General features: G+C 39.3%; 1 protein-coding gene across 1 annotated transcript in view; it reads left to right on the forward strand.

The window, feature by feature from the left end:
- Positions 1-17,085, forward strand: part of cdk14 (cyclin dependent kinase 14) — a 175,491-nt gene extending 158,406 nt beyond the window's left edge. Inside the window, exon 15 of the mRNA XM_014986276.2 lies at positions 10,945-17,085. The gene's annotated coding sequence lies outside the window, so the exon portion shown is untranslated. The remainder of the gene's footprint in view (positions 1-10,944) is intronic.
- Positions 17,086-17,118: the final 33 nt, after the last annotated feature.

A 17,118-nucleotide genomic window follows, 5' to 3' on the forward strand; every position in this document is an offset into this window, starting at 1 on the left:
GTTTCCATTAGGCAAATTTATTTTTGAGATGTCAAATCGCGCAAGTATGGGGTCAATGGAAACGTGGCTACTGATAGCATAGTCAATAGTGTGACATACTTCAGGATTGTCTTAAATAAATAATGCACTTTCGCATTTAACTATCAATATACCTTACCTTGGTATTGTAAAGAACAATATAAGATAATCCTATCTGCTGAAGTCCGGTCCGGTCTGACCCACCTGGCCGTAATTAACTAAACCTCTGAGGCCCAGCTCCATATATTCCCATCCTCTGTAAACTGCACATATAAGAGTATTCATATCCCTCTAAGTATCAGACCCTCTCCTAAAAGATGTGTGTGTGCGTGGATGCATATGTGTGTATGTGTGGTACTGTAACAGACAGAAAGAATTAAAGAAAATGCAGATTCTCACTCATGTTCTCTCCCCCATTCTAAATAGCTAACTTGGCTCTATGTGCCATGCCCCCTCTGTCTCTACTTGCCTATAATCCCATTAGAAAGAGAGAGGAGAACGTACAGAAATAGAATAGTGTGTTCAAGCTGATTTCCTCACTAAATGCAGCCATTTAGGCCTCAATAAAACCGCTTTCACATCCACCAACAGCAGCCCCAACACTCTGATATGAAGGGAGGCTAACATGCTTAGATGGCCCATTTCAAAAAGCATAGCGGCTCAGACTGATGAATGGTGATCATGGAAATGTAGCTGCTTTCATTTATGTTGATTGTTTACTTGGTTCAAGCTTGGCCGAAACTGGAATCCTAATAGAAACAATGCTGGAGAAAAATTCTGCCTGTCAAAAGCCCCTGGAAAAATAAACCCATTAATTTTTAATACAACACTTTTATTGTGTTTGACATTTATGTTTTTAAATGTATATTTTGTGAAATACCATATTTTTTCTGCAAGAACATACTTTATTTATTAAATAGAGGTTATTTAACTTTTTTTGTGAACTTCACCCACAAAAACAAATTGAATATAAATAATTATATGACAGGTAAAATAGCTTGTTCTTAGAAAAATTTACATTTTCAAATTTGAACGGTTCTTTGAAGTGAACAGACTCTGAAGATTCGGTTCCCTTCAATGAAGCAAGAAGGAGCCATAAGTCCCGTCACTATCATGGTGTCCTTTAACCCTTACATGATTTCCAAATGAGCTTTGAATGTAACCAAGAAGCTCAAGCTAGTTAAAAACTAACCTTAATATCAGCAGGCTGTTTGTCCCCACGTTGCCTAGATCAGCCCACTAGGCTCTCAGGCCTTCATCTGGAGATACAACCATGTCACAGTTTGGCTGCAAGGCAAATCTATTCATCACACTGATTTTCTAGTGCAGTGAGGGGATTTGCTCCCTGGGGTTCAAGCAGCCTCATGCCTCAGTACTGGTGAATGCTCAGTAGGGTTGGACTGTATCCATTTTAATACCATTAAGCCTTCCTAAAAACGACGGGTTTGTGATGTCAATCAGCAGCTTGTCCAGGCAGGTCCCAGTACAGATCCCAGTCAGGTTCTGTTTCTCTAAGGATTATTTTCTGCATGAAATTAAAGAAGACAAAAAATGTATCATGTGTTTTTTTTATCCTGCTGTACCAGTTAGTGTCCCCCAAAACTGAATCAAGTATAACATTACATCCCTACTGTTATATATAAAACCAGCTTTTACAGCTAGTTGTTTTGCTAACTGGACTATATATTAATAAGGGAGTCTAATTTCTAAAATTCAAATTCAGGGGCAGCCTGTTCATTACTGTTAAGAATCCAAACATTGATGCTTTAAGTATTTACTTACTGGAGGATTTTTTGTTTGTGCTGCAGCCCCACATCTAGCTCCTCTCTGACTGAGCCCGTTGTTGCTCTTCCTACATATTGGACTAAACCATTGTTCTAACAATGGAGGGGGAGGACCTAAAAATGTATCCTTACTTTTTTATTAGATGAATGACGGATTTATTTCGTCCTTTGTTTCTTTTTTGTTTCTTTGTTTGAATAAAAAGGTTTTCTATGATTTGTTTTGGGGGGTAATTCTAAACTTTTCCAAAATTAGGAGGGGTGGGGGTGGGGGCGTTGGACCCCCTCCGACTCTGATTTCCACCCATGATTGAAATGTCTTTAGACGACCAGGCAGTTTGTTTAATTTGCTTCTACATTAAATATTTGGAAAATATTTCCCTTTTGTGATCCCATCTAGATGGTCATCATAATTTCTAATTGTTAGCTTGGGAATAATGTTCCCACTGCAGTACTTTTCCATTATTTACTAAATAAATTCCCCAATGTAGTTGTGCCTGCAAATCTTCAGAAACCTCTTCCATTCAGATACATCAAGCCTTATTAAATATTAATCGGTGTAAATTAGGATTTGTAAAATCTTCAACTGGGTATGAATATTTTATGATGTTTATTTTCCTTCCTTCAGAATTGGCAAATTTCTTCATCTGCAAAGTGGATGTGGTGTTTGAAAGAAAAGTTGCAAAATGAATTCTTGAGCAAATGTTCGCATGAGCCACAGCTTTCTAACAAGGTGATGCAGGACCGTTTGTGTGTCAGCTGCACTCACACACACACACGCATACACACGCACACACACACACACACACGCACGCACGCACGCACACACACACACACACACACACCCCCCCACACACACACACACACACACACACACACCTAGATAGTGGGGGAACTTAATCTGAAGTGTGAGCGGACATGAATGCAGCTGATGCTGACTGTGGACACCATGAACGCAACAGGCATATTGAATATGAGGGAATTGCTGACAGTAACCTAGTACAACTTCTGAGTGATGAGTTTTATTTATTAATCAGATCTGTGGGGGAGAGAATCAGTCTGTGGTATTCTGTTTATGGTTTGTGTAATACAATAAGGTGGTTTAACAATGATATTGCAACAGATCCAAGAGAAGGGCCAAGAGAAGTACTTTTATAGTCCATCGCTGTTTGTGGATGTCGCATCTGAGAAACGTAGAACACAATGCAAAGGTTCCGGCTAAGAATTGTTGGATATTAAACAAAGAGGTACTTAACTGTTTTAAGATTTTAAATGTTAAAATACAAGTAAATACTTAATCAAAATTAACGTTTTTAAGGTCCCAGCTCCATACTACGCACACAAACACGTGATTTAGGAAGATGAATAAACCTCACCGTCATGTGTTTGGAGGAAAGCAGAGAACCAACAGAGATTACTAATGATCTCTGAGAACTCTCTAGTCCAGGATATTACTGTCCAGATTTGTGATTAAAGAGGCACCAGATGCAGGTCAGAGTGTTTTTGCAGGTTTATGACTTAACTGCTTTCTGATGTGTGTTATCTGATCTCACAGATCTACATGCCGCTTTTAATGGCATTTTAAAAGTTGGACTTAGAAGAGTTAAGAAGTACTTTTCATATCGTTTTATGTTCACCTAATTTTTCCATATAGAAGAATTTTATCATAGCAATAAGGGCTCACGTGCAGAGACTGACTGTGGTAAAACAGAGTTCTTTAGGAATGAAATAAGGAGAACTTTAGAGTGTGTGCATTTGTGTGCGTGTGTGTGGAATCGCTAGAAGAGCACGTCATGGAACACAGGCAGAATACCAGAAGAATCCAGCAAGAAACAATTAACAACCCAAGCATAAATACTTAGGCAGAGGTGGAAAATGACAAAGGAACCACATGAACTAATCAGAGGAGATGCAAAACAGCTGTAGCAGAAGGAAAGAAAGTGAGACTCATGGTTTGATAGTCTTTCCACCAAACCGTGGAGGAAACGTTGTGTTGTGGATCAACCTCAACTGGGTATAGTAAGGTAGCAACAGCTGAAAAAGTATCTGACAGTGCTCCATATAACACACCATGAGTCTTCCTTGGACTCAACTCTTAAAAATTACACCCATAACTTAAATTAAGCCCTGGATTGTGCAGAGTTACACTCTGTTCAGAATACCTCACCAACAGAGACCGGCTTTCCCAGGCATCCTGTGTTCCACAGCAGCACCTTCTATAAGATCATATTAACTCTGACTAAACTTTTATATATTCTTTACATTTGGCTCACAAAGAAAATGTTACTTTCTCTGAATATCCACTGTATCTCTTACCATACTTGATCAGAGGCCCTGACAGGAGCTGTCAGGCTGCTTCTCTTCTTTTTCTCTATTTGCTATTTGCTGTAAGGATGCTCTCATGTTTCCAGTCATAACAGAAATATCTCATTCTTCTGCTAAAATTAAGGATATGAGCAGAGGATGGATGGCAGCAAGTCCACTACAGCGATTCTTAAACGCCTTGTCCACCAATTTGTTGCCTCCAATCTTGTGAATCCACCAATCACTGACTGTACACTCAAATGTACTTACAGTATGAGGAGCAAAGCACTTTATGACACCAGCCATAACATTATTGAAATATTTAAAAGTGAAATAATTATACAGCTTCTATGTGAAAGGAGACAAATTTTGATGCAAAATTTTGTCATTCATTCACTTTTTGTTGGCTTGTAGATTTTCCTGGTAGATCAAGATACTAAACTTAAACAGCCAGGAGTCAAGAATCTACATCTGCTGGAAACATGCACTCTGAACCACACAGGAGGAATAAGTCTCATTCACTATATTTCCACCCCATCACACCCTTCCACATGAATAAAATCAAATGTAATTGGACTTCATTTATGTTATGGGCTGTGATTGGCTGGTGACCTGTCCACAATGTACCTCACCTCTCACCCAGTCACCAGGTTCATTGCAACCGTGAGTGAATAAACAGGTACGACAAGGTATGGATTGAATGTTGTTTCCCCCCAATAATTTCATCTCATTTTGATTTGTTAATTAAAATCTTGTCCTTTTAAAGCAGTTTTTAACACTTCATAAAACTTCTCTCCTGAGAAGAGAGAGAGAAACATCAAGATTAGAAACACATATTCTGCAGGACCACAATTATATCACTACATGCCACAGATATTTAACTCAAAGTAGCACAGTTTGTCCATCCAGCCGTAGCTCTGAAGTTTTGCTCAGCTTTGCATGATGATTGCAGTGTTCACATTTAAGGGGCCTCTCAAGCAGATGTGTATCCACTGAAGCCTCGACACACGCAGGAATGTGTGTATCATAATTTGCACCTGCACTTGAAGAGCCAAGTCTCAGTGGGTCGAGAATGTGTAAGAGAGCATTGGCAGGAATGTGTTTGAATGTTAGATTTACAGTTGCAAATGCTGCTGAGTTAGTGTTTGTATGTGGAAGGGTGAGGGGAATGTGGGAGGGGTCTGTGTGTGTGCGTGTGTGTGCATGTGTGTCTGCGTGTGTGCGTGCGCGTGTGTGTATGTGTGTCTGTAGACTTAGTGGATTTTGTGATTTTAGCAATTAATACTGATTCTGGAGAAACTGAACAGAAGGGGTAAGTTGCCAGTATGCAGGATAATAGGAAACACATGAACATGCAGCGCAGCGTTGACTTATGATCGAGTCTACGCTCGCTTTAAAGGCTCACGCTCAGACCGAGGCAACTGAGGCAAGAGAACACTGAAAGAGTTTGTGTTTGAGTACAGAGAGCCAGTGAGCACACAAGCCGTGGAGCCAAGTGCTTATTTTCCTTTTTATAACTAAATTTATGTGGATTTCTTTTTTCTGCAGCAACATTGCTTAGTAGATATACAAAAATACTCAATAATCGCATCAGCTGCTACACTTTTAGTAAACTGGTTTGAAACTAGGCTTCCCATCCAACTACTCAGCTCACAGGCAATCATTCAACTTGAAAATGAGTCAACCAGAAAAGCAAATGGTACATGGCCTGTACTTGTATCGTGCTATACCAAGTGTGGAGGAGTCCGAAGTGCTTCATGCTACATTCAGTCATTCACCCATTCACACACATTCACATGCTGATGGTAGCAAGCTACGGTATAATAGCCACATCTGCTGTGGGGCAGTCAAGTCAATCAGCTTACCAACAACCAGCCGACAAGTCAACCAACTATCTTAACAACCAACCCGCTATGGATCAACCACCCAACAAATCAGTCAGTAAATCAAATAAACTAACCAGCCAACAAGTCATCAAGTTTAACACATTCAACCCGTTAAGCAGCCAAACACCCAACCACTGACTCAAGAAGTTTTTATCATTTTACAGTCAGCCAACCAACAACCCAATGGAAGCATCCGGTCAGCCAGTTAACAAGCTCAGTGTTAGGGTGTTAGTAGGGCATTGTTTAATGTTTCAAACTCTAAACCCAGTTACTGATGATCAAACCGTAGTGGTACTTTGTGTCTTTCTCTTTGGATGGACTTTAGCACTTCAGTTTCTATTCCTGCAAAAATCCTCAAATATGATCGACTGTTGGCTTTATTTAATGCTGATAACCGAGCTGATACAAATGTAAGGAGTTCAGTTAACTGGAGCGTTTCCTGTGTCTTTGTGCCAACTCTCCTTCATCATCCACACACACCACAGAGACAGTGCAGAGTTTGTTGGAGATGTGGCAGAGTGCACTGCTCTTAAACATAGCTTTGAAGTCAAGTCCAAGGCCAGATGTCCAAGGACGAAGCTGAACAAAAAGGAATGTTGGCAGGTACTCTAAATAAGATATGTTTACTCTTATGTTTACTGAGACCTGGCAGTGTAGTGCTTCACTCATAGCACTACACTATGAGTGTGCTGATGATGTCTTATCATAAGACATCATCAGCACACTTTCACAGTTCTTGGCATTCTGGGTGAGGTAGGGACAGCCTAGACCTCACACAGAGTCTTTAGACAAGATCAGACATGATGTGGGTAGAATGCAGGGTCAGGGGTCAGAGGTTTGGGGTGAAGGTGAAGGTAAGGAATGGAACTTTAAATGGTCTGAATTTAAATAGAACATTTGCTGTTCTTACTGACCACAAACACTAGAGCCACAATCATACACTGATACACAGATCACTTAACGTCTGGCAGCATGGTGTACGATGCCTTGCCTAGAGGCACATCAACATTTGTCAGGAAGCAGCTGGAACTGAAGCCACAGCTTTCAGATTGCACAACAATCAGAGCCACATTTGCTACATTAGCTTTTAAAAAAGAACCACAATACACAACCAGTCTGTAAATACTACTGTAAGCACACCTTTATGAAGCATTAGGACATACGTTACACCATGCCTGAAAAACACATCAGATTGTTAAATGTGTGGTAAGTCTAGAATGATGTATCTGAGTTTGAAGAGTTAATAAGCGAAAGTATTATCCAGCAGAAGCTGAAGTGGAGACATATACCCACTACAGTATCACTACAAATGCTATAAGTATTTGTAGTGAAAAGTTGAAAAGTAAAAAAGTATTTCACAACAAATATATATCCCAACTTGAAGCATTTGGGCTGCTTTACAACCACAGAGCCTGTGCACCTGGCAAGACAAAGTTGATCATGAGATTATCTGTAAATGAGCCATGCAAGCAGCAAGGCTGTAGTTTCCAACAAAATGTCTAAAAAAAAAAAAAAAAGGATCAAGGTGCTGAATGAGTTTAGACCTTAAATTTAAACTAGTGCAAAGTATCTGCAAACTTCAAACAGATGACGAAAACTATTGCTATAACATCCACCATGTTGGGAGGAGATTACTTCAAACTTTTTTCTCCTAATGGTGCTTTTATGAGCCATTGAAACAATCTGAATTTTGGCAGACTGATATTCTCTAAATTCTGGGTGATGATTTTTTCCTCATATATTTATACTTGGAATGCTCTATCTTTCCATCCATGTTTAAACTCTTATCCACGAGACACTGAGTGGTTCGAGTAAGTGAACTACCTAAATTTAAACTTGTGTCAACCAAAGAATGTAAAGTGTTTATGACCTCTGCTCTGCTCCGTCTTTCTTTCAGTTCAACATAATATAAATGATTCTCACAAGGAAAACAAGTTAACTTTTATGTGGTTCTGAAGTAAAAGAACCTGATTGCAGTGACTGATAGCTCTGAAGAAAGATTGGGTTATAATTGGGTAGAGCGATAATTAAATGCTGGATGTCTCATGAGAATGATCCATCCCATAACTAAACCCTGAGACAAACATTTACCGAGCTGTATTGTCTGAGAGTCAGTCATCTGGGCAAGACATTTCTAAAACAGATTATTGCTTCATTTTAGTGTGATTTGTTGTATCGTTGTGCTTTGACACTTAGATTTTTAAAGATTTTCTTTCTCCGGATGAGAGGATCTCCATCTCTATTATAGGCCAGCCATCAGTAAAACCCCAAAACCCACCCACCAACTCCATCTGCATAAACCCCCCCACTCCACCATGCGTTCTCCCCATAAATGCTTTTTGACTCGAGAAAGCGGAAGCCTTCATCTATGTTTCGTCCGACAAATCCTTCTGAAACAAGGAACTCCTTGTTGCTTTACAGGATGTGTGACAGTGTGGAGAGGGAGCTGATGACATTCATTTACTCACACACACTTTCTGTATCTCCTCACCCTTGTGCAGGCCTTGGTTTGACAGCAGCCTGTTAACCTTTAGTCCATACCTGTTAAGTTTTGGACTTGATAATACAGGAAACATTTATTCATCTGCTGCTGCTGTTGGAGTGGAGCTGTGGGGGGTTTGGTGAGAGTACCGATGTTTCCTTTAGATGGATGGATGGATGGATGGATGGATGGATGGATGGATGGATGTTTGTGTGTGTGTGTGTGTGTGTGTGTGTGTGCGTGCGTGTGTATGCGTGGGTGTGTGTGTGTGCGCGTACGTGCGTGTATGTTTGTTTGTTTAGAGTTTGGGTAAACCCGTCATGTTTTGAATACACAGATTGGGTTTTTCCACAGTCTGAGTTTGCATTCAGAATGCAGTTCTTCAAACAAACTCATGTATTTCTTCCATTTCTTGGGGAAGTTTAAGTTCTTCATGCCTAGCAAACTTGTTCTTTACTTCTCTTGAACGCTGATCTTAAGCAGAGTCTTTTCCCTGCTTTCCTGTACAGGTCAATCCCACAGCCTCCATTTTTCTGCTAATTGGAAAACTTCATTGTTGCTATGAAGTTCACAGCAGAGGCTGTGCCATGTTCTCATCTGTCCATATTTATGTCAGAACTTATGCCACTTTCTTACGTTGACTTGGGGCATTTTTCCCCCATCTATCCTATTACATCTGGGTTTGGTTTGGTTCTGTTTACCCACAATGCTTTGTGTTGTAGTGCGCTCCCTACATTTGCTTTTGTTTAAACAGGGTTATGTTTTTTGATGAACCACATTTAACTGCTTTGTTTTAGTGCCAGAGTTGGACTGCGTATTTAAACCTTCCCAACCAAATCAGGTCAGAGGTCGATTTACTTCCTTCAGAAGGAACATCTTCTGATGGAATATATTTGTCTTTTAAATATTTACTGAATTACAAATTTAAATGCATTGAAATGAATGGTTTTGTTCTAGTTTCTAAACTGGTCAGCTGTTGGACTGAACTAGATTCTCGTTAACAGACTCGAGGATTCTCAGATTCTTCCTGTTCCAAATGAAAAATCTTCTGCCTCTTGTTTGCTCTCTATGTTCTCTGGACACCAGCAGCACATTCTCTCATGGTCACATGCACCAATATAAAACACGCTCATGTTTGGAGTGGGTAAACTACAGGAGCACTCATCCAGATGTTTGGGATTCCTGATGTGGAATGGACTGCTTCGCTGAGAGCTGACTACCAAAGATTGGCAGAATCCAATCCTCAGACAGTTTGAGGGGGTGATGGGGAGAAGGGAGAAGGGAGGGGATAAGGAAACAGACCAGATAGAGGCAAGGTATTATTTATTAATCTGCAGATCCCTCCTTTACATCAACCTCTTACTCATCCTCCTTTTCCTCTGATCACTCCTTCTCTTGTTCCTCTCTGGCTCATCCTCTTCATCCTCTCCACCCCCCAATCCCTCACTCTCACCAGCTTGACATCCTTAACTCCTTCTCCTGCTTACACTCCCTGCTTCTCTTCTTCATCCTCTGATCTCTCTTGGACCACTTCCTGCTCCTTTTTGCCACATCACACCTCTGCTCTGGGTTTGCTGCTGTGTTATTTTCTTTTCTTCCAGTAAAAACAAACAGCAAATGAATTATTTTAGAAATTAACATGTTTTTGCAACTGATGAATTAATCTTTTGGCAGTGTCCAGTTATGCAGGGCGATATGTAAACTGTGTTAGTAAAGTTAAACGAGCATTTTTTCACTAATGGCTAAATCAGTCAAATGTTATCAAGGTTATAAATAGCATTAGCTGTTGATGATCAGGAGGCTGTTATGTCCCGACACCATACAAAACATTTGTTTGACCGTTTCCATGATTTAATTGTTGTTCTCAGACAGAGGCATTTCTTTTTCCCCAGACACACAGTCTGGGAAAGAAACTGAGGTTCTTTGCTGTCTCCCAGTACTAACTGCAGAAATACCCCACAGAGTCCAAAGCAACCAATCAGAGCCAGGAGGAGGGTCTTGTCACTGTCAATCACTCTCATGCTTATCCCCTCTTCTTGCTCTCTGCTGATTCACCACAACATAGCCTGCCACCAATGCTAAGGCTAGTTAGCATGGGTACCTATGTCAGCGGATCAATGGTTTTCCTTGAACAATAAGTTGTCTCTCTGTCATTAGGATATTGAGCAGCATTGATTGACAACACTAACACTCTCCTCCTGTCTCTGATTGGTTGTTTTTGGTCAGGAGTGGAGCATTTCTTCAGACTGCAACAGCAGAGGAAGGAGGTGGAGGAGATCAAACTTTACACAGATTATCTGTCAGCTGGCCAATTGAACTTCTGCATCACATGCAGAAGTTCACAGTTAGCTCATGTGAAACCCCTTGTAGCATGAGAACAAACTATAGCATGTGTGGTGTGTGTTTTCTCCACACTGTCAGTGGTTTGGAGTGTGTTACTCACACACTGTATCATATCTTTGTCTGTTTCTAGGTGGCTGCTGTGAAAAAAGAAAAGGTGAAGATGAAGATGGTGACATCGAGAAGACCCCCAGCTCTCTATTTATTACCTTCACAAAATGTATGCGTGTGTGTATGTGTGTGTGTATGTGTGATGTATGCATGCATCAGAAGGTGAGTGAAAAGGTGTGCATTTTGAATGGTACCTAAGATTTCAAACTATTATTTGCAAGTTTTGTTTACTTTTTATAAGGTTCCAATAACTCATATATCATTGTCACAGTAGAAGCAAAAGAACTTTACTATCGCTACATATTGTGTTTTGTGTTTGTAACTAGCCTCCTATTTAAGAATGTATATTTGTATGTATGATGTAATCATCTAGAAACTATATAAAGGACAGTTTTATTATTATTGCTTGTTACCACTGAACGGCTCTCACCAGGGAAGCTCTCCCTGTAGACACACACATTCAGGAGGCTCAGTCCAATCACGCTGACGACCACAGGGAGTCCTTAGGATTCTGATTCATTTCTGTCCAGTTCAGCTCTGATTTGTGGACTTTTAGAGAGAAAAAAACAATAAACATGATGATGATGATGATGAGAGCTTTAAAGTGATGCAACACATCCCTTGGCAGCCATGTTGGAGGTCCTTCATTCTTCATATTTCAAATCGAGACCAGTCGCTGTAAAATGTACCCATTTCCTGGTGATGTTATGAATCACTTTTGTCTTTGTGGTTAATATTTCTGAAAGAAAAACTCTTTTTCAAAGGTTGCCGGGAGTTAAGGAGACAGTAGCAGCTATAAAAAAAGGGAATTATCCTAAAACATTTAGCTTTGCTGTTTTATTTTATTTTATTTATTTTTTTTGCTCTACATCATGCATGTCAATATAAAATAGAAAAAGACCTGGCTAGTTTCTTTAAGGAAGCTGATAAAGCTGCCCAATTCTTCCAAATAAAAGAACATAAAAACATGTGGTCTCATGTACAAAGAGTTGCCCGGATTTCCTGCTGAACCAAAAACAGAGGACCCCAGTATTTACAGGGGTTAGGGACCACACCTGCTCACAAATAGATGAAATCCGTAAATAATTGAGAGTCTTTCTGAAAAGCCTGACATCTGCCTATTTTTATCATTCAAACACCAAATATATCTTAACGTGCATTTATACACACAGTGGAAACCATCTTAGTTCTAACGCAGAAGCTGTCAACAATAATCTAACTTATCTTTACTCTTTGGCATAATTGGGAAAATAAATGGCACTCCTGGATTGGCTGGTTCACAAATGCTAGCCAATAGTGTGTCAGGTAGCATTGAACCAAGTTATTTTAACTTCCTAATCTGTTTTTTTTAATTATTATTGTTATTATTATTATTATTATTAGATAGTCTCTATGGAAAAATATGTGAATACTTCCAAAGAAAAATCCAGAATTTAGTGAATACACAAGTGCAAATAGCTGGGAGTCCACTGTAGCTAACCATTTACCCTGCAGGTGGAATTATCAGAAACTATTTCTTTATTGAAAAAAGGGTATTTGGAGATTCTCCTTAATAAGATAGATGCACAAAAAAGCACAGATTGGATAAGTAATGATAGTAATGATTAAAAGGTTGATTTGTAAAACCTGTTAAAATTGAATACCTGTTAAAGTAACATTATCACACATTGTTATTGTAAATGAAGGCAGGAGACTGCGGAGGGAAACGTTGATGATGGGGAGCCAGAAAACAGCCTTATCATGAGAAAGAACAGGGTACCTCCATTTTGGGTTACATGTTAAGTTTCTTGGAACCAGCTGTGATTTCGGCTGTGGTTCCCTCAGCCTTGTCTCTGTTGACTGGAAAAGACAATCAGCGGCTCACTCTCTGAGCAGATAGCAGGCAGGTTGTTGGATGTTTGGCTTGTCCTCTCCTGGAATTCAGAACTACAAGCAACTCTAAAATCCTTCTACAATATTTAAGTAAAACTGGATTGAACTACTCTTAGACGAAAAACAGGTTGTCCTTTTGACATGCATTTAAATTTTCATGTTTTCAGCTTTTAATCCTAACAATTTAAAAGTTATTGCTTTTTGACAATATCAAGAAGGCAGCCTATGGAATTAAAAGATTATTGAGTTCAATCTAATGTGACCTGATGGTGTTTTTTAAACAGTTTATAGTAGTTTTTACATCTGTACATAGATAATAATGTTTCAGGTCAGTTTTTGTGAGTTTGTAGGATGTTCTGATGTTTCATTTAACCTTTAAACAAATGAAGTAATCACTCAGTCAAATCGCTGATGATGCAACAAATACAAAATGTTTGGTGCGCAGAGGCTTAATGAGCATAATATTAAAGTAATAAACTGAAATGTCCCAATATTGTATTCACACTGTGCTGTTTACCACAGCCTTTAAAAATAATAATAATAATAAAATAATAACTAATAACAATAATAATAATAATAATAATAATAATAACAGTGGAGTTCAAGGTACTTCCTACAGCACGCTTTCTCACCAACAGCCTATCATTTATAGAAACTCCCACAGCAGCCATGACGTTTCCACTGTCATGGTCAAATATTGATGCTTCTCTATTTAATTTATAGACAATCATCTGCACCCTTTGAACATGAGGCTCCTGTAGTCTAATATTTCTAAATGGGACACTATCATTGGGTTGGGCAGCGTCAGTGGACCTCCATGATGGAACCAGATCTTGATGTTGCAACCTGAAAGCTTCTCCTGAACAATCTGTGTTGAACCTATTGATGATGAAGGGACAGCGTAAAGTGCTGTTAGATGCAATACTCCAATGGACCACAACGGCTCTGGTGGAAACATAGGTTTGAGCTTAACAAACATGGGCAATACAAGTGTCAGTGCTTCCATCTGAGAATACGAGCTAATGTACATAAAGACAAAGCAGCAAGGCAATAGGCTGAAAAGCTTCACTGTATGTTTTGATCCAGTTCTGAAAAATCCATCTTCCAAGTTTTCTGACATGCCAAAAAATTTGATCGATCCATATTGATTCCTGTATCAGTTTGTTCCTGAGTCAAGACTTGTGACTACACCAGAGTTTTCTTTGACAAAGTAAATGTGTGAAGGATGGGTCTATGTGGAGCCTGTGCTGCGAAGGTTGTGCATAACTTTGACTCGTCCCTAGACCACCAACATACTCTCTCCTGAGGGTGTTGAGATGAGATGTCTTCCCCCCCAAACTTTGCATATTTTCCTGGATGTTTTGGAACTTTCTACTGAACAAAGCTCAGCTATATAAAGTAACATCATTTGCAAATATGTTTAAAATGAGTTTTTCTATTGCTAAGATTTCTTTTTTTTCTTTTTGTGTAAAGATATTTGAATATTACAGAGTAGTTGTTTGGTGATAATTGTGAAGTACTATCAAACTAATGGCTTCCTTTTTATTAGTCCGTTTCAAGTGAGACAATAATAACGGCCCTGCACTGTTGAACAGCCGAGATCATGAGGCTGCAAATCTAAAGCCACGGACAAATGGATACTGTAGATGTTGTTCCTATTCCTCTCTAACACAAACACACACACGCACACACACACACACAATAACATGCACTCGCTCAAGTTTGTATTTCAACCCACATTAGGACTTTGTATTGACTTCCATTCATTTAAGTAACTGCATATAAGCCTAACCCAGACATTTTCCCAAACCAAAACCTAATTCACATCACACCTCTAACCCCTAACCCTAAACAACGGGTCCTCCATATTAGGACTGGGCTTTGGTCCCCATGAGGCCCATTAATCTTCAAAAGGTTAGTAAATATGCCAGAAATGGACCTAAATATGATAGCTAAACAAGTACACACACATACACACAATTCCAGGTAATACAGCTGTATTACCTAACAGTAGAAACTGCTCTGCAGCGTCTGCAGCTCCAGCTACAGTGTAGTTTACTTTCAACGCCACTTTCAACACACTAAAACGTTTGTTTTTTTTCTAAAAGGTTACTTAATGCAACTGTTGCAGTAAAAAGTTCTCTCTATCCAAACCACTGTTGTATTTTTAAGTATGATATCCCAAATCTAGCTAATGACATGCTTTGGTATTAAACCAAATGTCACAGTCTCCTTCCTTCCTGGTGATGGGAGGGTGCAGCATGAGATGGATAAACTAACCAAGAATCTATAATGATGCATAAGAGTCTTATTTATTGATCTATCTGCTGTGATCAGGTCAAGATCTCAGACTAAAATACATACCCTCCATTCTGGCTCTACCTTAGTGGAAACAGTAAGTTGGTGGTAATGTCAGTATAGTGAAGTATAGTCTGTTTGATAATTGGTACGTAGCATTCAAAATAAATACCTTAGAAATATACCTATATGGCCCATCCCTACTAGCTTATGTACCCTTGTATGGCAATAATACAGTCCATGAATTCATAATAGCAACAACCAAAAAAATAATCATTTAGAAAAGTTTGTCCAAACCTGTAGTGATACATTTAAAGTAACAACATGTTTGTTTGTTTGTTTGTTTCTGACTTCAACTAGAGGATTTTTAAAAATAGAAGTTAAGTCAAATGCATCACAGATGTGAAAAAATGTTGCATATTGAGGAATTATCAGACCCACTCAATATTGATCCAGTAACAGGCTGCTAAACAGAGAATAAATGGGGAAACCACAACCTTTTCACCTTTTCACACCAGAAATAAAAGCCCAAACAAGCCATTTTCCACTTAATAACTTTACCTGTTTTCTTTCTTTTAGTTTGACATTTGAAGCGCTGAACTGGAGCTGTTGGGAATAAATGGTGGGACTGAGACTGTTGCTTGTAAGGTTGATTACAGCGACTGCTGTTTCTCCTGTAAATGACATCCAAGTACACCGTATAGGTCAGAATATCCAACCAATAACAGGGAAATGATGGCTTTATGAGGCACTTACACATTTTATTGTGACTCCGTTCCAATCCAGCTTTTCCAACCACAGAGTCGAACCTCTGAGGTTTAAAAAAGATTTAAAAAAAAAAAAAAAAAGGATGATGGGCTTAACTTACCCAGCAGCATTTTAAAAAATGCACTTTAAATAAAAATTGCCTGTATGGTCACTTTACTCTCTGGCTTTCCCTAAACAATAAACGCATAAATATTCATGCCTCTCGCTCGGCTGGATGCAGAGCATGCCGGCCGGCTTCCTCACAAATGTAAATCTCATCCCTGGATGTGAACCCTTACATGGACAGAGGGGAGCTGGTAGAACTGCTCTACTTGAAGTTATCTTTCAGCTTTTCAGTGTCACCCGCAGGCTGTGATTGTGCAGCAGGAAAAAGGGGAGGAGAGGCGGTGGGTAATGCCACTAAAGCAGCGTGACAGAAGAGGGTTAATACCATCGAGCTGCGCTAAGATTGCCCAGCCTCGAGTGGCTTTAGGGATTGCAGGCAGTATTAGCCAAGAATAATTATTTTTGCTATGTTGCTCCCTGTGTGAGCACGCTCTCCATGTGCTGCGCGTTGCTTCGTAACACCCCCCAACTGTTTCCCGGAGCTTCTGCAGCCTGCAGTTTGCTGTAAAACTTTTCAAGTCCCACGTGGGCAGAGTTGAAACTCTGTTCAAACAGGAATGTTCTTCATACATTTTGTAGAAGGTCCAGTGAAAGGGGTGGTATTGCATATTTAACACTGTGACTGCAAAATGAAATATCAAAGGTGGAAGCTTAGTTTATGGTGGTAAACAGGGTTGGAAGAGTCTCCTTAGCGCTAATGAAAAGTCATGTATGATAACACATATTTCTATAAATATATATATATGAAAGGCCTCTATTTTTGGCATTTATCACGTGGACATAAGTGGTTTGACTATAATAAACATGTAGGTTGGCTCTGACATGCATCCTGGCTGTGCTCATCAATAAATCTGTGTTTGCAAGATTTTAATGTGAAGCTTCTCTTGCAGTTTGCTTTTCTTTTCTACGCTGCACTGAAAAACCGAACAAAAACATCCCTTTCACAAGTGGTTTGGAGTCGCCAATCACTTTATGGGGTGAAATAATATTGTATACTTTAGGATAGCTGTTGCATTATTTGTTACAACCTCTATGTAATGTTATTATGGAAGATGTAATGTCCTTCTGTAAATGTTTAATGTTGTTTACCTGAAATAAAATTCTTCAAGGGTCTTATGAATTCAGACTTTTATTTTTGAAAAGATTTAAAGTT

This window comes from Poecilia mexicana, unplaced genomic scaffold (assembly GCF_051168715.1).
Source record: "Poecilia mexicana isolate PSO_F unplaced genomic scaffold, ASM5116871v1 scaffold_6, whole genome shotgun sequence".
In the NCBI taxonomy this organism is placed as follows: domain Eukaryota; kingdom Metazoa; phylum Chordata; class Actinopteri; order Cyprinodontiformes; family Poeciliidae; genus Poecilia; species Poecilia mexicana.